This window comes from Sceloporus undulatus, chromosome 6, assembly GCF_019175285.1.
Source record: "Sceloporus undulatus isolate JIND9_A2432 ecotype Alabama chromosome 6, SceUnd_v1.1, whole genome shotgun sequence".
In the NCBI taxonomy this organism is placed as follows: Eukaryota; Metazoa; Chordata; class Lepidosauria; order Squamata; family Phrynosomatidae; genus Sceloporus; species Sceloporus undulatus.
In genome coordinates, this window is record NC_056527.1 from 112100990 (window position 1) to 112113067 (window position 12078).

General features: G+C 39.5%; 1 pseudogene; it reads left to right on the forward strand.

Moving 5' to 3' along the window:
* The window catches only part of LOC121933857, a 16510-nt pseudogene extending 7027 nt beyond the window's left edge, over positions 1–9483 (forward strand).
* The last annotated feature ends 2595 nt before the right edge of the window (positions 9484–12078 follow it).

Consider the following 12078-nt stretch of genomic DNA (forward strand, 5'->3'; position numbering starts at 1 on the left):
AACTTTATTTCTAAAGCGCTGTAATTATACTCTTCTCAATTTCCAATTACAGGTCTTTATTGAAAGGAGTTCTTTGGACTTTGTCACGTGAGGCTAAAAGGCATAATTTTAACAAGACAAAAGCATTTTTGGCTGATACTTGTCATACAACATTGTGTCCATCTTGCTGGTGCCTTGCATTCCATTACTCTAGTACACTTTTCATTGATGGACAAAACATCTCAACAGGCTTTCAATCTTGCCTATTTCTGCTTTTATGCAGTAGAATCATAGAATCATACAGTCATACAATCATACAGTCATAGAATTGTAGAGTTGGAAGAGACCGCAACGGCCATCCAGTCTAACCCCCTGCCATGCAGGAAATTACAATCAAAGCAACCCTGACAGATGGCCATCCAGCCTCTGTTTGAAGACCTGTAAGGAAGGAGACTCCACTATTCCCCATTGAGGGAGTGTGTTCCACTGTCGAACAGCCCTTACTGTCAGGAAGCTCCTCCTAATGTTGAGGTGGAATATCTTTTCCTGGAGCTTGCATCCATTGTTCCGGGTCCTGATCTCTGGAGCAGCAGAAAACAAGCTTGCTCCCTCCTCAACATGACATCCCTTCAAATATTTAAATAGGGCTATCATATCACCTCTTAACCTTCTCTTCTCCAGGCTAAACATGCCTAACTCCCTAAGTCTTTCCTCATAGGGCATGGTTTCCAGACCTTTCACCATTTTAGTCACCCTCCTTTGGACACGCTCCAGTTTCTCAATGTCCTTTTTGAATTGTGGTGCCCAGAACTGGACACAGTATTCCAGGTGGGGCCTGACCAAGCCAGAATAGAGTGGCACTATTACTTCCCTTGATCTAGACACTCTACTTCTATTGATGCAGCCTAAAATCGCAATGGCCTTTTTAGCTGCCGCATCACACTGTTCACTCATGTTCAACTTATGGTCTACTTGGACTCCTAGATCCCTTTCACACATAGTTTCATTCAGCCAGGTGTCCCCCATCCTATATCTGTGCATTTCATTTTTTTCATCCTAAGTGCAGTACCTTATATTTCTCCATGTTGAATTTCATTTTGTTAGCTTTGGCCCACTTTTCTAGTCTGTTCAAGTCATTTTGAATCTTGATCCTGTCCTCTGGGGTATTAGCTATTCCTCCTAATTTGGTGTCATCTGCAAATTTGATAAGTATTCCCCCAATTTTGTCCTCCAAGTAATTGATAAATATGTTGAATAGCATTGGCCCCAGGACAGAGCCCTGTGGGACTCCACTGGTTACTTCTCTCCAGCATGAAAGGGAGCCATTGTTGAGCCCTCTTTGGCTTCACCCAGTCAACCAATTACAAATCCATGTAACAGTTGCCTTGTCTAGCCCAAATTTTACAAGCTTATTTGCAAGAATATCATGGGGAACCTTGTCAAAGGCCTTACTGAAATCAAGATATACTATATCCACAGCATTCTCTTTGTCTAACAAGCTGGTAATTTTATCAAAAAAAGAGATCAGGTTTGTCTGGCATGACTTCTTTCTCTGAATCCTGTGTTGACTTTTTGTGATTATGGCATTGCCTTCTAGATGTGGATGCAACAGTCAGGAGCACTTGTTATCAGCTTCGGCTGATATGCCATCTGCACCCCTTCCTGGAGCAAGGAGACCTTGAAACAGTTGTACATGCGCTGGTCACCTCTCGATTGGGCTTCTATACTGTGCTCTACATGGGGCTACCCTTGTGCCAAGTTCAGAAACTTCAACTTGTACAAAATATGGCAGCCAGGTTAATTACGGGTACTCATCGTAACAATCACATAACACCTGTTTTGAAATCCCTTCACTGGCTGCCAATTAGTTTCCAGGCAAGGTACAATACTTAAGGGATTGCCTTCTTCCGTACTGTCCATCCCACAATCGAAGTCTTCGGGGAAGAATCTAGTTCATCTAATAAAATCTAGGCTAATTTCAGTCACCCAGAGGGCCTTTTCCATCGCAGCTCCGAAGCTATGGAATGACCTGCTGAAGGAGATCTGCGACATTTCTAAGCTTACAGCCTTTAAGAAGGCTCTTAAGATGGATCTCTTCTGGCAGGCCTTCCCTACCTAGTTCCTCTCCCCATTTACTGTGACTTACATCACTCTGTCTACCAATTCTTCTCTTAAATTTAATGAGAAGAATTTAATTAAAATTAATTAAAATAAAATCCTTGCCTCAAGAAGAACCGCCCTCCCTCCGTCCCAACTGTCATCATCAAACTTGGGAGAGAGTGAAAAAAGAGAGGCTCGATGTCTATCAGGCCTAACTGTGAATTTACTCACTTTGCTCTCTTTAATTTTATTGTATTTTATTTATTTTTGTATTTCATTTTATTCTCTTTATTTTTACTATTGTAACCCACCCAGATTCCTTGTGATTGGGTGGGCTATAAATAAATCATTATTATTATTATATTATTATAGATGTTCACAGATGCTCTTTTTAATGATCTGCTCCAGAATCTTTCCTGGTATAGATGTCAGACTAACTGGACGATAATTGTTTGGATCCTCTTTTTTCCCCTTTTTGAAGTTGGGGGACAACGTTTGCCCTCCTCCAGTCTGCTGGGACTTCTCCTGTTCTCCAGGAGTTCTCAAAGATTATTGCCAATGGCTCCGATATTACATCTGCCAGCTCTTTTAATACTCTTGGATGTAGTTCATCTGGTCCTGGAGACTTAAATTCATTTAGATTAACAAGGTATTCCTCTACTATCTCTTTACTTATTCTGTGCTGAAATTCCTCTTTTCTGTCCTCTGCTCCTTTATCCTCACGTTGAGCACCCTTTGCCTTTTCTGAGAAGACTGTAGAAAAAAAGGTGTTGAGTAATTCTGCCTTTTCTTTGTCCCCTGTTAGCATTTTGCCATCTTCTGCATGCAGTGGCCCTACCATTTCCTTCTTCTTCCTTTTGCTGCGGACATATCCAAAAAAGCCGTTTTTGTTGTTCTTAACCTCTCTAGCAAGCCTGAGTTCATTCTGTGCTTTGGCTTTTCTGAATTTACCCCTACACAGGCTCGCTATTTGTTTGAATTCTTCTTTGGTGATTTCCGCATTTTTCCATTTCTTATACATGTCCCGTTTAAAACAGCTCAGTTGAAAGTTCTTTAGTCATCCGTCCTGGTTTCTTGAGACATCTCCCATTTTTCTTTCCCACTGGAACTGTTTGAAATTGTGCCTTCGGTATCTCCCTTTTAAGAAACTCCCATCCATCTTAAACTCCCTTCTCTTTTAGTATTGTTGACAGTATTTCTTTAAGTTTACTAAAATCGGCTTTCCTAAAGTCTAGAATGCATGTCTGACTATGCCTGGCTTCTCCTTTCCATTGTATAACAAACTCCAGGAGAACATGGTCACTTCCACCTAAGGATCCCACCACTTGCACCCCATTAACCAAGTCATCCCTGTTGGTTAGGATCAGATCCAAAATAGCCTCTTGTTGCCTCTTCCACTTTTTGGACAATGAAGTTATCTCCAAGCCAAGTAGATCTTTTTTCACTTTAGTTCTGCTTCTCAGGCAGTCACATGATGTGAGCGGGTGTGATTATGCTCCTTCGTTGTTGCTCACCCCTCCATCATCATCATCATCATCATCATCATCATCATCATGCTTTATTTATATAGAGCTGTAGATTTGCACAGCGCTGTACATACAAATAATAAAATAGATAAGAGAAAACCTGCCCACGGCGTACAATCTAAGAAATATTAGCATAATACATATAAATAATACATAACAATACAGAGAAGGGTTCAATAAAACAGGCAACAAAGGGTTCAATAAAGGGTTCAATAAAATATGCAATCTCCACAGAGATTGTGGCCACCAATACTTTCTCAAAACCAGCTGCTCTGTGCACATTCACAAAGCAGCCAGCTTCAGGTGTTGGCAGCTAAGATTACTTGTCCCTCCACTTCCTCCAAAACCATTGTGTTTCTGTGTGAATACATATGTGGCACCCCCACACTTCCCAATGGAGAGGGGAGAAAGTGATCCCATCTACCAACATCTTCCTGAAGACAGATAGCTGATCATCCAACCAACAGCCAGCTTTTGAAGGAGGATTGACTGGTTGTGACAAGTGCTTGTTCTCACCTCCATTCCTCCCAAAAGGCAATGGTTGAAGTGCAGAAAACAGATTATGCAAGCATGGATCACCAAAGTGCTATCATGGGAGAAAGGTTGATAAGAAATGATACCAATTTATTATGCCTTCATTCTTAAACTACAGTAATCCCTCCATATTTGCGGCTTTGATATTTGAGGATTTGATTATTCAAGGATTTCATTAATAGGTTCTCTCTAGGACTCTCTAGGTCCTCCAGTGCAAATCTGTGGTCAACTTTAACTAAAAGTTGCACTGAAAGACCATTTGTAGCTACTCTAGTGCCATTCTATGGTCAATGTATGTTGGACATTGACCACAGAGCTGCACTGGAGGACCCAGAGATTCCTAGAGAGGTGTCCTCTCAGGTAAAAACAGTGTTTTTGTTATTTGTGGTTTTTCCATATTCACGGGGGTCTTGTTCCCCTAACCCTAGTGAATATGGAGGGACAACTGTAGTAGGATTTTGATGGGAGAGCAGGCTGGTGTGATAATGTCCTTAGTTTCTCTGCTACATAGCTCAGTTATAAGTATAGTTGTGCATCCTAAACTGTGATTGGAAATCACAGGCATTAGGAATCAAGTGTGAAACATTATCAGTTTGAGACATCTCTCTATGCACCTCTCCATCTATTCCTACCCTCATTTAGCTCCACCAATTTCTGAGAAGCGTTTCATTTAACAATAGCAATGGGGAAGAGGTTTCCTTTGACCAAAATGGGGAATTACTCACAGGATTTGATATTATTAACTGGGTCACATTCCCCAATCAATCTCTTGTTAGAAGAAAAGTTGGTAAAGTGGAACCTCAGGCTCCTATGGACAAGACGTTCGCCATTGAAGATGATGCCATTGTGTGGCCCAACTTCTTCAATCAGGTAAGTTTACTTTCCTAGTGGATCCAGGTATTTATTTATTTAAGTTCTATGCCTTCTTTCTTCCAAAAAGGGACCCAAGGCAGCTCACAAGACAAAAACATTATTAAAAAGTCAAAATTTAAAAAAACTAAAAAATCATCTAGTTAAAATAGTATACAATTAATACAAAATATACAGAAGTTAAAAACTTAACTAAAACACACACACACCATATAAAAAAACCAACCTGTCCTGATTTTATGTTTAAATGCTTGCTTAAACAAAAATGTTTTTACTTGCTGGCGAAAGACAAGGAGGGAGGGGGCCAGCCTAGCCTCCTGCCGAAGGGAGTTCCCAAAGGTGGGAGCAGCCACTGAGAAGGACCTGTCTTGTGTCCTCACCAGGTGAACCTGGGACGGTGCTGGGACCAAGAGAAAGCCTTTCCCAGAAGTTTCAAGGTGTGTAAGGTTATTCTTCAAATATTGAAACCGGTGCCTCCCCTATTCAGATTAGATTCTAGGAGGAAGAAACGTCTTTGCGGCATACGGCAACAACAATGCCAATAGGATTCTATTTCTGAAGGACTGGGAGCTACAGGAGAGAGGTTTTGGGTGGGGTGCATTTAAAACAAGTCATGCACATGCTCATAAATTCAACCTATGCTCGCATATGTCATCAAAAGAATCGCATCCACTGCATTTAAGTATGTACAAGCAAGAGAAATTCTCCTGTTTTAATATCTTCTAGGGGGCATTTAAATACTATAGGCAGTTGTGCTGGCCAAATGGCTGTAATAAAGTTAGTACTATAGGCAGTTGGTCTAAATCAGCATGGAAGTTGTATGGCCCTCTAGATGTTTCTACATTCCAACTCTCAACAGCCTCTTCATGATAACTGATGGTGAAAGATGACAGAAACTACCTTGGCTCCTGTGCTGGAAGAAAGCCAGGATGGAAATACAAAACAAATAATAATAATATAATAATAATAATAATAATAATAATAATAATAATAATAATAATAATAATAATAATAATAATAATAATAATAATAATAATGTCACTCCAAGAACATCTACAGGGTTTCACGATTCCTATTCCTGACCTAAAGAAAATATGCTCATTCCTGTTGAATCAAACCAATTTACATGATATTGGCTTACCATTCAGCAATGGATTCAATAAATCTACTATGTGGACTTTATCACATCGGGGGAATAGGAGGGGGGAATTGGAGGTTTAAACAGCAGTTATCACAGGGAAAAGGCAAATTCCCATTTAAGGTTTTCACATACATCTCTAATAAACAGGCAACATAGAGGCAATAAACACCAACAAATCATTTTCAGGAAATCCCTGTGAATGATTTGTTCCTGTTTATTGCCTGTTTATTGCCTATTTCATAGCAACATCATGTGAAAATCGTAATTGCAAATGTGTCTTCTGCCTGGGATAACTGCTGTTTAAACCCCTTAATTTGCCCAGTTTCCCCATGTGATAAAGTCCTGAGACTACCCCTTGAAATTAATATGGCACCTTAACTAAATTAAGTGCTCAAAATAAAATTCTTTGACACAGGAAAGCAGAAATGTCCAAAGCCCTTATATACTTGGAATACATTTGAAATATTTGTTTTAAAAAATTGCAGCAGTTCAGTAGGGAATCTTGTCCATTAGATGAATGTATAATATATGAATGTATAATATAATGTATAATATATGGAAAGTCCAAGGTTGGGTGGTTCACTTTTAAAAAAAAATCTCTTGCAAGCTTTATCCTTACTTAATTTCTCTTTACAAACATTGAAGGCTAACGTTCTTACTTCAGATCAGTTGATGGCTACTGCATAAATGTCATGTCTGAAACTAAGGTGCGTTACAGACTGCCGCTTTGTGGCGGTCTGCCAGCACTGCTGTTTGCTTTGCGAGGGAGCCGCAGCAGCCAAACCGCGTGACTCCCGCATGGAGCAAAAAAGAAGCTCCAAAATGGAGCTTCTTCCTGCAGCGCAGTTATGATGCCGCAAGGTGCCAATGGTGCACTCGCGATGTCATAAGCATTGCGCGACGTGCGGACGCACAGCGTCCGCTACGTCAATATGGCAGCAGCTGTGTGGAACGGGCACTGCCATATTGTACGTGTTCACTACGTACTAGGGTTAGGGGGGTGCAGAAGCACCGCCCCTTCCTAACCCTAATACGTAGTGAATACGTACAAAATGGCGGTTTGTAACCTGCCCAAGACTTCATTTTCATTCTAGAATGAAGCTATCTTTAAGTGTATATTTCTTTAGATGAGTCAATAGGATTCAGATTTCTGGAAGACATCTCCCCTTCTTTTTCCCTTTAATGGACAGACACTACCCCTCTCTCAGTGTAATGACAAATGTTGGTTGGGCTTTACTAAAAGAAAGAAGGAAGGGAAGCCGTTTTGCTGCTACGATTGCATTCCATGCCCAGAGGGAAAGATTTCAAACCAAACAGGTAAGAAACTTACCATTCTGCATTTATCAGCTGTATCAGCCATCATATGAACATTTTAGAAACTTGATTCTCTATTATAAATGTTTAAATTTGCTGAAAGATGGCTAATATGTAAATGCTCTCAGGTGATTACAAATAAGCTATGTAGGATCTTGTGAGTAACAATTACTACCATGACTGTTTGGTTAGACAGTGGGTTAAAGCCCAGTTTAGCCACTGATTTTTAAAGTGCTAACTTGCTAATTATAGGATTATAAAGTATGTGGGTAGGGAAACAGGAGAAGTTAACCTCTGTCGATTATGTCCAGGTATGTTGTCAATGTAACAATAACATGAACCCAGACTGTTTTAGTTGCCTTGAATAAACTCCAGAAAGAAAGGGACAAGTAGATTGTGACCTTATTGGACTTTCTCAAACCCAGGGTATCCTTTCTGATACGGATGGCACAGTTCCAAGTTCCAGCACTTGAATTTCTAAATTATGTTACAGCAATGTATATGTTGTTGGAATTCGGCTTCCATACATTACTGCCAGTTTGCTGGCCTTTTCTATGGCCGCAGCTTATTTGTGAAATGCCTTCCTCAGAGCACCTCATTTCATGTCTATGTTATGGATTTCAATTCCTCTTTATTCTCCCATCTTATTGCTTACAGTACTCTGTATTTTCCACACCTGATTTTATCATCAGTTTTACTGGATGAAGCTGGGGGGGGATCCATCTCTCCCAGCTTTATCCACCATTCTCCATACATTTTGTGCCAAATGGTTGGTAGTTTACATTTTATTCTTAACTGTACTTGCAACTAATCTAAAAACATTTGTGAAAGGTGAATTGGTAAATAAATGACCTCTTTCTTTGCCAGAAGATGAAGATAATACTTCTTAAACAATGGAGGTGAAGCTTCCTTCTTCACTTTGGGAGCAGGATCTGTAATATTGTGGGAGTAAACATCTATGTTTCCTTTTGAAATACAATAACTTTAAAAGGATAAAGTTTGGTTTTCAAAACAGCGTCCAGTTAGGCACAATACACAAGTCTTCCCATAAGTAAGTTTTTTGACATATTGTACACTGGGTCTTTTCTCAGAAATAAAGGTTCCTTTTGTTTTTCAGATATGGCTTACTGTTTTGAGTGCCTTGGACATCAGTATCCAAACAATAACAAGGATGGCTGTCTCCCAAAAGGAATCACCTTCTTGTCTTTTGGAGAGCCTTTAGGGATCATTTTGTCCACTTTCGCTCTCAGCTTTTCTTTCCTCACAGTCATAATTCTTGGCATCATCATAAAGTACAAGGACACTCCCATTGTCAAAGCCAACAACAAGAACCTCACCTATATTCTCCTGATCTCTCTCCTTATGTCCTTCCTTTGCACTTTGCTATTCATTGGTCAACCTGGAAAAATCACATGCCTTCTTCAACAATCTGCTTTTGGCATGATCTTCTCTGTGGCACTTTCTTGCATATTGGCCAAAACCATCACAGTCATTCTTGCATTCACAGCCACCAAACCAGGATCCAGGATAAGGAAATGGACGGGGAAAAGACTGGCATCTTCCATTGTTCTTTCTTGCTCTCTTATTCAAGCTGTTATTACTACTGTATGGCTGACAACCTCTCCTCCATTCCCAGACTTTGACATGTATTCAGTGACTGAAGAAATCGTACACAAGTGTCATGAAGGCTCAAGTGGTATGTTTTACTCTGCCTTGGGTTTCATGGGTTTCCTAGCCGTGATCAGCTTAACGGTGGCCTTCTTTGCCAGGAAGTTACCGGACAGTTTTAATGAAGCCAAGTTTATTACTTTCAGCATGTTGGTCTTTTGCAGTGTTTGGTTGTGCTTCATCCCAACATACCTGAGTTCTAAGGGGAAAAACATGCTGGCTGTGCAGATTTTCTCTATCTTGGCTTCCAGCTTTGGTTTACTGATCTTTATCTTTTTACCTAAATGCTACATTATTTTGCTGAAGCCTGAGTTGAACAACAAGGAGCAGCTAATAAAAAGAAAGAACTAAAGTACTCACCTAGCTTTCAAATTTGTTTTTTTTTAATGTGTCTTCAAGTTATTTCAAATTTTTTAACCTTGGAAATTATCACTGTCACTGAAGAAATTGACCAGTGAGTCACTGGAACAATTGGCTTTTAACATGAACTTTAAAAAGCCCCTGCCTAGAACCCGCTAATTGGTTTGCATGATTTTTCTTCTCTGTTCTGATATATTGCTGAAATAAAGTGCAATGGTAAATAATAATACAGAAGGGGTGATAGATTTTTCTCTGGGGAACTGGCATGGGGACCTGATCTAGATTAGGGATCTTGAAACTGAAATGGGAACCCAATCCACATTCTAGAACTGGTCCCCATAATTACTGTTTTCATAAAAAATAATAAGTAAACTCGTTATTTCATGTAAATGTTAAATAACATGGGTGGCAGAATAGAACCCTGAGGGACCCCACAGCTCACTGGCCGGGGGTTTGAACAGGAATTCCCCAACATCACCTTCTGAATTCATCCCTCCAAGAAAGACTGGAACTAGTCCATCAGTGCCCCCAAGTCCATCCCACAGAGGCGGCTCAGAAGGATACTATGGTTGATAGTATCAGAAGCTGTTGAGATACCCTGCAGGACCAACAGGGATGAACTCCTGCTGTCCAGTTCCCTGCATAGGTCATCCACCAAGATGACCAAAGCTGTCTCCATCTTATATCCAGATCTGAAGTGGGACTGAAATGGATCTAGACAAGACAATCCATCTCATCCAGAAACCTCTGAATCTATTGTTTAATGCGTGGGACTCACTGTGACAAATTGGTGGCAGCACTGGGATATGAAAAATCCAGTGCCTGGAGCTGTGCTTGAACACTTAAGAGTATGCTTGAACACTGGTGTGTGAGGGTTCTGAGTTCGAGTTACCAGAAACCTAGAGAGTGTGTTGAACTTAAATGTATACAAGTTCAGTGGTTTAAAGGTAAAAAGGTGTAAGTCAGTGAGGGTAATCTCTGAGGTAATGGTCAAGAGTACTGTGTAGGAGATTACCTGGAAACTAACTATGCTGGGGGGGGAAAGTGTTACTGATGTAACTGTAGGAGACTGTAGAGAAAAAGTTAAAGAAATAGACTGAAAATGGATAAAGACACTCCCTCTTTAAAAAGAACAGAGAAAGAGCACACTGAAATAAAATGTCTTTAAAAATGATTTCTAAGGTAAAAAATTGGTGTAAAGTAAGAAATCACTAATTTGCCATCAAGAACCAAGTGTTAGCTCAATAAACAACTGGGTAACAAACAGTTAAGATTAGTTCCTAAGCTAAAAATTCTGAGTAATAGTAAGGAAATACTATAAAAATGCCTCCTAAGAAAGTCAAAGCTCCTTCAATATTAGAGGTGGTTGATGAAGAGGTGGTCACCTCATTATCTGAATCTCTTGAGAGTGTGGAGATTCAGAACATAAAAGAGAGAATTAAAATGGCCAGAACTGAAAAGGGAAATGAGAGGTTTTTAATAGAAAAAGAACTTGAAAAGGAAAGAATGAGGTTAAGAGAAGCTGAATTGAAAAAATGAAGAAAGAGATAGGGAATTTGAGAGAGGAATAATGGATCATCAATTGAGATTGAGGCAAATGAGAGAGCCCATATCTCAAATACAAACTATTACTGAGATAAATAGGGTACCTCAAACTGACATGAAAAGATTCCCAAGATATTATAAAGGAGATAATATTGATTCCTTCTTCACAAATTTTGAGAGAACCTGTGAAGAATTAAAGATAAAAGATGAGGAACGAATGAGTTTCACAAATCTGTGGAGGATTATCAAAAATATATGCTGAAATGAGAGCAGAAGAGGCACAGGACTATACTTTGTTTAAAGAGATGGTAAAACAGAGATTTGGATTAACTCCAGAACACCGTTGAAGGGAATTTAGATGAAAGAGAAAAGTGGATGAAACATATGTTCAAGTAGGATATTGATTGGTCTACCTCTTGAAGAGTTGGATAGATGGCTCTAAATTGATTTTAAAATAGAATTATAAAATTTAATAGGTTTGGAGCAATTTTACAATGTCATCTCTCAAGAATATAAATGGTTGGTTACAAGATCAGAAGCCTCAGACAGTGCCTGAAGCAGTCAGGATGATGTATAATTTAGTTTTGATAAGAAAAGATGGTGGTAAAAAAATGTCAAAACTTGAGGTAAAATCTCAGTAGAATGACAAAAAGAATTATAAAAACTGGCAAGCTTCAAAGGATAACTTGATGGTGGAATAAATTTTAAGCCTTGGCAACAGGAATGAACACATGAGGCTGAGAGAAAAGGTTTTGGGTTGAGAGATTGTGATTCTGAGGCGAATAAGAAAAGTAACTGGTCTAAAGAAGGTTACCCAGAACTAAGTCATAAAACTGTGATAGTTGAGGACATTTCAGATATAATTGTCCCAAGTTATAGAATAAAGAGATAAAGTCAGAATCAAAAGCCGTTTATTCTGTGGAAAACCTGTCACAACAAGAGAGAAACTTCACCCATAGCCAGAAGCTTGAAGCCCTGGTTGGCATGGAAATGAAAAACAGTGGCAAAAAGCCAGAGAATCGAATGAAACGGTTACCTCAA